This window comes from Hipposideros armiger, unplaced genomic scaffold (assembly GCF_001890085.2).
Source record: "Hipposideros armiger isolate ML-2016 unplaced genomic scaffold, ASM189008v1 scaffold_1135, whole genome shotgun sequence".
NCBI lineage: Eukaryota > Metazoa > Chordata > Mammalia > Chiroptera > Hipposideridae > Hipposideros > Hipposideros armiger.
In genome coordinates this window covers 103,855-112,317 of record NW_017732485.1, presented here as the reverse complement: position 1 = coordinate 112,317, position 8,463 = coordinate 103,855, and the positions used below count along the sequence as shown (strand labels likewise).

At 41.7% G+C, this 8,463-nt stretch overlaps 1 long non-coding RNA gene across 2 annotated transcripts in view; it reads left to right on the top strand.

The window, feature by feature from the left end:
• LOC109376467 (uncharacterized) overlaps nt 1-8,463 on the top strand; it is a 372,029-nt gene that overhangs the window by 267,627 nt on the left and 95,939 nt on the right. For both annotated transcript variants that reach the window (XR_002122738.1, XR_002122737.1), the window contains one exon: nt 1,018-1,154. This is a non-coding gene — a long non-coding RNA (uncharacterized LOC109376467). The remainder of the gene's footprint in view (nt 1-1,017; nt 1,155-8,463) is intronic.

Here is an 8,463-nt window from a genome sequence, read left to right as displayed (position 1 = left end):
CCATTATGTTCCAGCAAATGCTATGCCTTCGCATATCCACCGCCTAGCCCCTAGGACACCTGATTACTGTGTCCTCCCAAGAGGAGATTAACTGTTTGCATTTCAACAGGTCCCAGTCACAGCGTGTGAGACACTCCTCAGAGGGAGCCTTATCGGCCTCGGTCATACCGGGGCACCCCCTCAGAGAGAATTCAGCTTTCCGGTCATACCGGGGCTTCTCTCTTATCTAATGGGAAAAGAGGCTAAATGCGGGGGGGCATGTTAATAGAAATTGGCTTCAAGCAACACCCCAGCACTGTTCCTATCCCCCAATTCCCCAATAAAAATATTTTAAAAAAAAATAAAAGAACTGGTGGCTTGGAGAAAGGAGGTTATGGTGGAGATGAAGAGATAGCATCATGTATCTGTAGGTGCCACACCAACCATGAAGTGTTTGGGTCCATACAAACTCTTCCTGGTATGACAAGGTCAAAATGGTTGGTAGATTTGGTCAATTCCAGCAAAAAGGGGTACATGTGTTGCATATCGAGCTCAAAAGCACACTTCATGGATTACTGGTTCCAGATGTTATTTTAGTAATACCAGGGGTGCTAAAAAATGTTTACAAGTGGACACTTTGGTCAGCGTTGCTCAAGCAGTAGTTCGCCATAATCAGAAGTGTCTGGACGCTGATGGCAACCACTTTGAGCACCTCTTGTAACTGCAGAAGTCAAACATGACTTGTATTCATCTTTTGTTATCAGTATATATTGAGTATTACAATTATAATACAGTATTCTTAAAACATGTATACATTTTTTGGCACCCTCTGTATATTCAAGGAGTATTGTTCTGTGGCCAAATAAGTGCGATGAACATGCCCAATAGGTTCTCATCTAGAGACTCACTGTACACAGTAGCATATTGAAAATTCTGAGGCATCTAGAAGTAAAGCAATACCTTTTACTTACTTTCCCACACTTCCTAAAATCCTTTGATCAAGAAACCCTGTTTTTTTCTTTTTTGCCTTCCTCACAGAACACTCGCTAGTAAGGTATGAACATACATGGATACAGCGGCAAGAGAACTGGAATGAGAGACCATATACCCTACTGCCATCACTGTACTGTCGGACACGTCACGTTTCCTGTTTTCCAACATCTATAAAATAGGAGGTGAGAATATATTGGTCACCATATTCTCTTTTATCAAGTTGCTTTACATAAAGCTGTTTTCTGTGTAAATCCTCAGAGGGTAGTTGCTTTGGATGATGCTGCCAACTCAGTTTAAATGAGGGTTCGTAGATACTGTAGATACTGCTTTTGAGATGCTCATGCCCCTGTCTGTGTGAGCATTTTTTATCATCTGTACTTGCAAAGAAAGCATTTAATAACTGGATCAGAATTGCTGCTGGCCCAGGGTCTGAGTCTCCTAGGAGAAGTTACAACGCTGTGAAGGTGGGTCCAAGACCTATTGGATTTCAAGTACAGCTGATGTACTCACTTAGATGTTACTAGGCAACTGTGCAAGGTGGGACAGAATGGATTTTGATACCCAGATTGTGTCTTGTAAGCCCGTTTGCTTCAAATATCAAGGGCTAAATTTCTTAGCAAAAAGCATTGATTGTTAAAATATTCTCTTCTTCAAAAAATGTCCTGCACTCTAGAAACAATGAAAATACAAGCCGTGTTTCTACATGCTGAAGGCTGCATTAGTTCTATTTGCCGAAAAACCCTCCGTCCCTCCCTTCCTTACTTTCTCATTTTGAGAATAGGCCATCAGTCTTTCAATTTCTCAGGGCCTTGAACATTCCTTAGCTATGTCTTTGGGAACCATGAACAAACCTAAAGAATAGGCACAACAAAAAGAATATCAGGAGGCTGGGAAAGGCAGTGGGGTTAAAAAGCCATGGAAGCGTGAAGGTAGGAGAGAAGATGAGAATGAGGACGGAGGAGAGAACCAGTGATGGAGAAGCACGCTCAATTTGGACAAGGGAAGATGGAAAGAGGAAGCATTTCAAATGAATGTTAACTCTTTCAGTTTAAAGAGGCATACGATTGGGGTCTTTTGGGGTCTCTCTCCTTTCTTTGTTGTTTACTATGGTAGCAATAGAAGAAAATATATTAAACAGTCTATCCCCTACTACACAACGTTTTCTTTGGTGGCTCAGTGTCTGAGCTTTTTCTCAGGTCCCAGTAATCCGTTTTGGAAAAGGAGATACATGTGGCACGGGAAGCAGAGGAGGATCAAGAATGAATTGGAGAAGGAAACCCCATCAGGGAGAGAAGAAACTAATATGTTGGCAATGCAAGGAAAGGGGGCAAAAGGATAGAGTGTCTGTCATGAGGGGCCTTAGTTTGGGTGAGAGTTTTCGTGAGGCCGAGAGTGAATTGGGGCAGAAGAGAGGCTTCAGGGCAGGTGTGGGGTTTAAGAAAAATGGTGAGTGTGAAGGTGGGAAAGAAAATTTTAAGGAATGTTTCTCTGCATTGTGAATTGGAGCTCCTTGTAATAGAATGTTACTGAAGAATCCCAGCAGAGACTGCCGTCACCTGTAATTGCTTCTGATAGCTGTTTACCGAGTGAGAGCAAAGGCTGGGTAACCTGAAGAGGTTTTTGTTAAGATTACTCAGGATGGAAAGGAGTGGAAAAGTTCAGAGAGGTAAACGGGAGGAGTACATACACAGCAGCAAGAGCCTAGTAAAGGAGCTGTGAAATGTTTCCTAGTTTCAACAAAGACTCGACATTCTAAGCAAGGAAATTTAAATTAGATCCAAGTGCTCTTCCTGGTTGTAGAAGTTGTACTATGAAATGTTTTTGATATTCATATAACTTGACAAATCTGATTCCTGGCATTTTTAACAAAATGTTGACTGTGCCATTTATCTGGCTGACTGTGAGAACACATCTTCTGTGAGAGAAGAATACATTGAGCAGACTTCCTGGCCTTAGCATTTGTGATTTAATGATTCAGGACCTTGGAAACGAATTTACAAATACTCAATGCCAATTGTCCACCCTATCCCAACACACTATTTTCACTGGCTTCGCTCTCCTGAGATTTCTTTTCCATCAGTGTTCTTCACACTGCTTCCTGTCTCACTTCCTGGGCTGCATTCAAAGACCGGACATAATAAAATCGCCATCCTATTTTCATTTCTGTAAATGACCACCGGGGCTCTGCAGTGCCAGCCGTAATCACCCCAGAACTCTGGGAGTGGTGGGGGGCGGTTCCATGTACCATTTGACTGATGGAAATTCAGTATTGGTCTAAGAAAAGTATCAGCACACGGAATTGTTTCACAGTTGTGTTTTCAGAGGCCATTGAGCGTGCAAGGTACTGTTTGGCAAAAGGATTCCTCAGTCCAATCAGCTTGCACACTTTCAGCAAAGCTGGTATAAAATAAAAGACGGTGGGCTAAGCGTGGAGGGACTTGCCCTCTAGTCCCAGACGTTCACTTAACACTCTGTGTTACCTCGGCAAGCCTCTGAAACTCTGCAAAATGGAGGTCCTCCTAGTTGTCTTCTCTGCATCATAGGGTTGTAGCCTGTCGCTTGGTTGTAGTCTATAAAGTCGTGGCTCTGTGGTCAGAGAGCCTCTATTGGAATTCTGGCTTTACATCCTAAAGCTGTGTGATTAGGTCAAGTTACTAAGCTTTTCTGAGCTTTAGTTTCCCTTTAGGGGTGAATAATATATTTATCTCATGGGGTTTTTAGGCTTAGATGAGATAGCTGATGTACAACAAATAACTATCATCGTGGCACTATTTAAATAATTATTAGTCCAGTCATAACTAATAGTAATATTATAATTAGCAACAACAATGATTATAATTATTAAGCTTATTTTTTAAAAACCAGTGGTAATAGTAGCAGTAACAACAGCAGTAACTACTGTTTATTGAGCACTTATTTTTTTCCAGACACTATTCCAAGAGCTCTACTTACATTATTTTATTTAATTCTCATGACCCCCCTATAAGTTAGGTAGCTAATTATCCCATTTTACAGAAAAGATGCTGTAGTTCATAGAGGGTAAAGCTGCTCAAGCTCTCGCAGTCAGTAAGTGGCAGAGTGGACGTGCTCCTGAGCTGTCCAGTGCCAGAGGCTTTCTCTTCAAGTTCAATGTCCTTTTCACCTGCCCCTTGATGCCGTCTGCCTCTCGGTCCTCCAGACTATGTAAGGGCTCTAAAGGGAGAATGGTTGGTAATTCTTTTCAGAGTCCACCAGCAAGTCACTATGAATGGAAATTAAAGAAGTACAGACAGGGTAAGAAACACTAGTGCAGCGGTTCTCAACCTTCCTAATGCTGCGACCCCTTAATACAGTTCCTCAAGTTGTGGTGACCCCCAACCATAAATTATTTTCGTTGCTACTCTATAACTGTAATTTTGCTACTGTTATGAATCGTCATGTAAATATCTTTTTGTTTTCCGATGGTCTTAGGTGACCCCTGTGAAAGGGTCGTTCGATCCCCAAAGGGGTCGCGACCCACAGGTTGAGAACCGCTGCACTAGAGGAACTTAGATTTCCCTACTGATTTTTTTCTTGTCTTTCTCAATGGCAATTTTTATTTAAATGTTCATCGTAATTGAAAGGATAGTACCCTATCTTGAAGAGAAAGGGAGAATTTGTGTAAGTACTGATTATTGATTTTAAAAATAGAGAGTGGAGGCACTGGGTCCTCAGAGGGGTTATTGCATTGTGAAGTCCGTGAAGGCTGAGCCCTGTGTGTTGGACAGATAACATAGTACATGCCCTGGAAATTGTGAAAAGGGGTCTTGGAGGAAAAATGGACAAGATCGCCATCTAGTGGACTTCGAGTCAACTTCAGCTCAGAAACAAAAACAAGCAGTGTTTTGGTAAAACCGGTTTAAAACGGTAAGTAACACTAATGGGTAACTTATTTAAATACACAATGGAGAAATAGAAACCAGGTCAGACCAGTACTCAAGCTGAATTCTGAGTTGGCCGATAGCAGGAGACTAGGGGCATCGTAGAGGTTCAGATGTGTAGGATGTGAGTGCTACAGAGAAGCTGAGATGAACACCTCCCACCTCCTCCTCTACAGCCCAGGGAAGGACAGCAACTCATGGAGGGGCACGTGGGTGTGATAACTTGTACCCAGGCCTCCTAAGTTCACGTCCAGGGCTCAGACTTTTGTGTCGTGTATAGAGCAGCCATTGTCCTTGATAACACTTAAGACAAGGGAAGGCATTCATCCCCAAGTGTATAAGTTCTCCCAGTTAACCACTATGGATTGAGTCACAAAAGCAGATGGACGTCCTAAGTGGTCCGTTTCTCCGGCGCTTTTGGAAATGCCTCTGTGCACACCATGGAAGCGCTGTTTACACTGTGGCACTGAAACATACCAGCGTCTTCCCGAGGGGCCAGAGGCATCTCTCTGCATCTGCTGTTTGGGGATTTGCTCAGTACCCACGTCTGAAGAGTATATTATGGGCCTCCGTATGATTTTGTTGACTTGTACTCTATCCCCATTTTGTTAACGCTTCCCCTTGTGCCCATGGTTTTCATATAGAAATTGAGAGGAGAGGGGAATGACGAAAGGAGCTTTACCCTATGTGAAGTCAGTTTAGAGATTTAAGATACAGAGAACTAGTGTAACCCCTCTTCTGAGTCATGGCTGTGCTCCTCTCTGGTTCTGTTATCTGGAATTGATTTTTTTGTTTCTTCATTTCTGGAATACAGATGGTGATAATGTGCCTTGCAACTCAGAGTCCTCGCGAGGTTTAAGAGATGCAGGTTCCAAACATGTCTCTTTCTCCCCCTCTCTCCTCCTCCCTCTCTGTGGAAAGTTCTCATTTTTAAAATTCAGTTTTCCGGGGCCGGCCGAGTGGCTCAGTTGGTTAAGAGCTTGCTCAAGAGTTTGAGCTCTGAGCAACAGCAGTTCAATGCCTGGCCCGAACTGAGCAGCCACTGAGCTGCCAACAGGTGGCAGGATGGCTCAGCTTTAAATAAATAAATAAATAAATAAATAAATAAATAAAAATAATAAAATTCAGTTTTCCTTAAATTCTAAACCTGCAGAAAAGTTGACATAACAGTTCACTCCATACCCAAGTACCCTTTTCCTAGGTTTACCAGCTGTTAATATTTGAAGGTTACATACTTTGTACATTTTTAAATTCTTTTGCACACATCACTTGCAAATAAGTTCATTTTCCAGTATAACTATAATCCCATTAACACAACTAAAAAAGGTTAATAATTCCGTAATGTTGCCTGATATTATTTCTATTCAAATTTCTTTAATTGTTCCATGGATGTTTTTACATCGTTATTTTCAATCCAGGATCCAATCAAAGCTAGTGTATTGCCTTCGATTGCTATATCTCTGGTTCCTTGTAATCTAGACTAAAACTAAGTGTTTTATTTTTCATGATCTTGACTTTTTGAAGATTTCAGGAGGCACATTATAACATTTGGTAATAGTAACTTTGATCACTTGATTAAGCTGGTGATGCCTAGGTATCTCTGTTGTAAAGGTGTATTTTTTTCTGATTATATTAAGTATTTGTGGGGTGATACTTTGAGACTGTGTGAATGTTCTGTCCTGAAATGTTTTAGGCACCCGCTGATGAACTTCAGCCGAATTGTTATTACAATGTAGATTGAAAATGGTAATCTTCCTTTTCTTTCTTTCTTTTTCTTCTACATTGATTATCTGGCAGTCCTTTAGAAAGAAGAGCTTTCTTTTTTTCCCCTTCTCTTTCTTGGGTACTAGTATGGACCCAAGAGCTTTTTGTAAATCCCAAGTGTTTTAATTCATTGCCATATGTTCCTTTTATTAAAGCTCAAGCTGTCACACTTTTGGTCAATGGAAGCTCCTTCAGACTGGCTCCTCTATTCTTTCATGTACTGGACTACTTCCTTACTTCCTGGCACAAGCTATCCAGGCTCATCTTGTATTTTTCCTAACCCAGCCTGGAATTAATGCTAAAAGGAGTGGAGACTGATGTTTCGAAACTGAGATCCAAATAGTAGATAAAACACTATGCAAATGTTTCGAAAACCCTGGTATTGATGGAAAATAAGATGTAGAGAAAAATGCAGCTGAGTTTGTGTACTTTTGTCAAATGACCTCTGCCTGGTTAAACTGTCCTTCAACTTAGTTTAAATCATTTTCTCAAAAAATGCCAGAAGAGTCCCAGGTCCCTCGGGATTAGGAGCATTTCCCCCTGACATCCATCCGTGCCTTTGGAGTCTTAACCTTCTCAATGCTTATCACACATCTAAGTACTCAAAGTCTGTCTCATCTGAAAGCTCAACTGGGAAAGAATCTCCTGTGACTGTGACTGTGGGCCACACTCAATTCCTTGCTGGCTACCAGACTGAGGCCCTCCGTTTCTTGCTGGCTGTTGGCAGGAGGCCACCTCCATCATGGGGCACTCTCCAAAGGGCATCTTATAATATGGCAGCTTGCCTCCTCAAAGCTGGCAAGGAAGAGAAAGTTCTGGCAAGAGGCACATTACCATCTTACGTAATCAAGAGCAAATTAAACCTCATCTCCTTTATTGTATTCTCATAGGAATAGGTTCAACTCACTTCCAAGGGAAGGGGATTACACAAGGGTAATACCAAAAATGGGAATTAGGGCAGCCCCCTTAGCATCTGTCCACATTTCATGGATTTGCTATTCTGTGAGGAATCAGATGATGGATATGGAGTATAATATCAGATGGTTATAAATCTATAAAGAAAATGAACAGGGGGATAAGATGGAGAAACACTGGTGGAGACATCTTAGCTAGAGTGGTAAGATGAGATCTCTGTAGGGAGGTGAAATTGGCTGAGACTTGAATCAGAGAAAGAATTGGTCATGTGAATATGTGCAATAGGCAGAAGAATGAATATGTGCAAAGACCCTGAGTAGAAATAAATTAGTCCTAGAAGGAGGCCAATAAGGCTAAGAGACCACAAGAATGGGTTTAGAAAGATAGGCAGTGATCCGACCATTTGGGACTTTTAGACCATGTGCTGCAGAGCTCAGGTTTCATTTATTTACAGTTTGAAGCCAGCAGAGGGGATTCATATGGAGAGTGACATGATCAGCTTTTTGCTCTCATAGGATTCGTTCTGACTCTTGTTTTGCAAATGGACTGAAGGGGAAGAGTGGAAGCAAGAGGGCCAATTTGGACGCTATTGCATTTATTCAGTTGAGACATGATGATTTAGACTAGGGCAGAGGCAGTGGATTTGATGAGAAGTGGTCAGATTGAGTGTATATTTGAAAGCAGGGTCTGTGGGATTTCCTAATGAATGAAATAAGCGACTGAGAGAAGTCAAGAGGTGACATACTCATTGGGTCTGAGCATTTGGGTGGATGGTAACGGAGGAATGAGGGGATAGATACAAATAATGGATGTCTTGGACCATTTTCTTTTTTTAATAGACTTTATTTTTAAGATAAATTTTAGGTTTACAGACAAAGTACAGAGAGTTCCTGTACAGCCCTCCCCCCCCCCC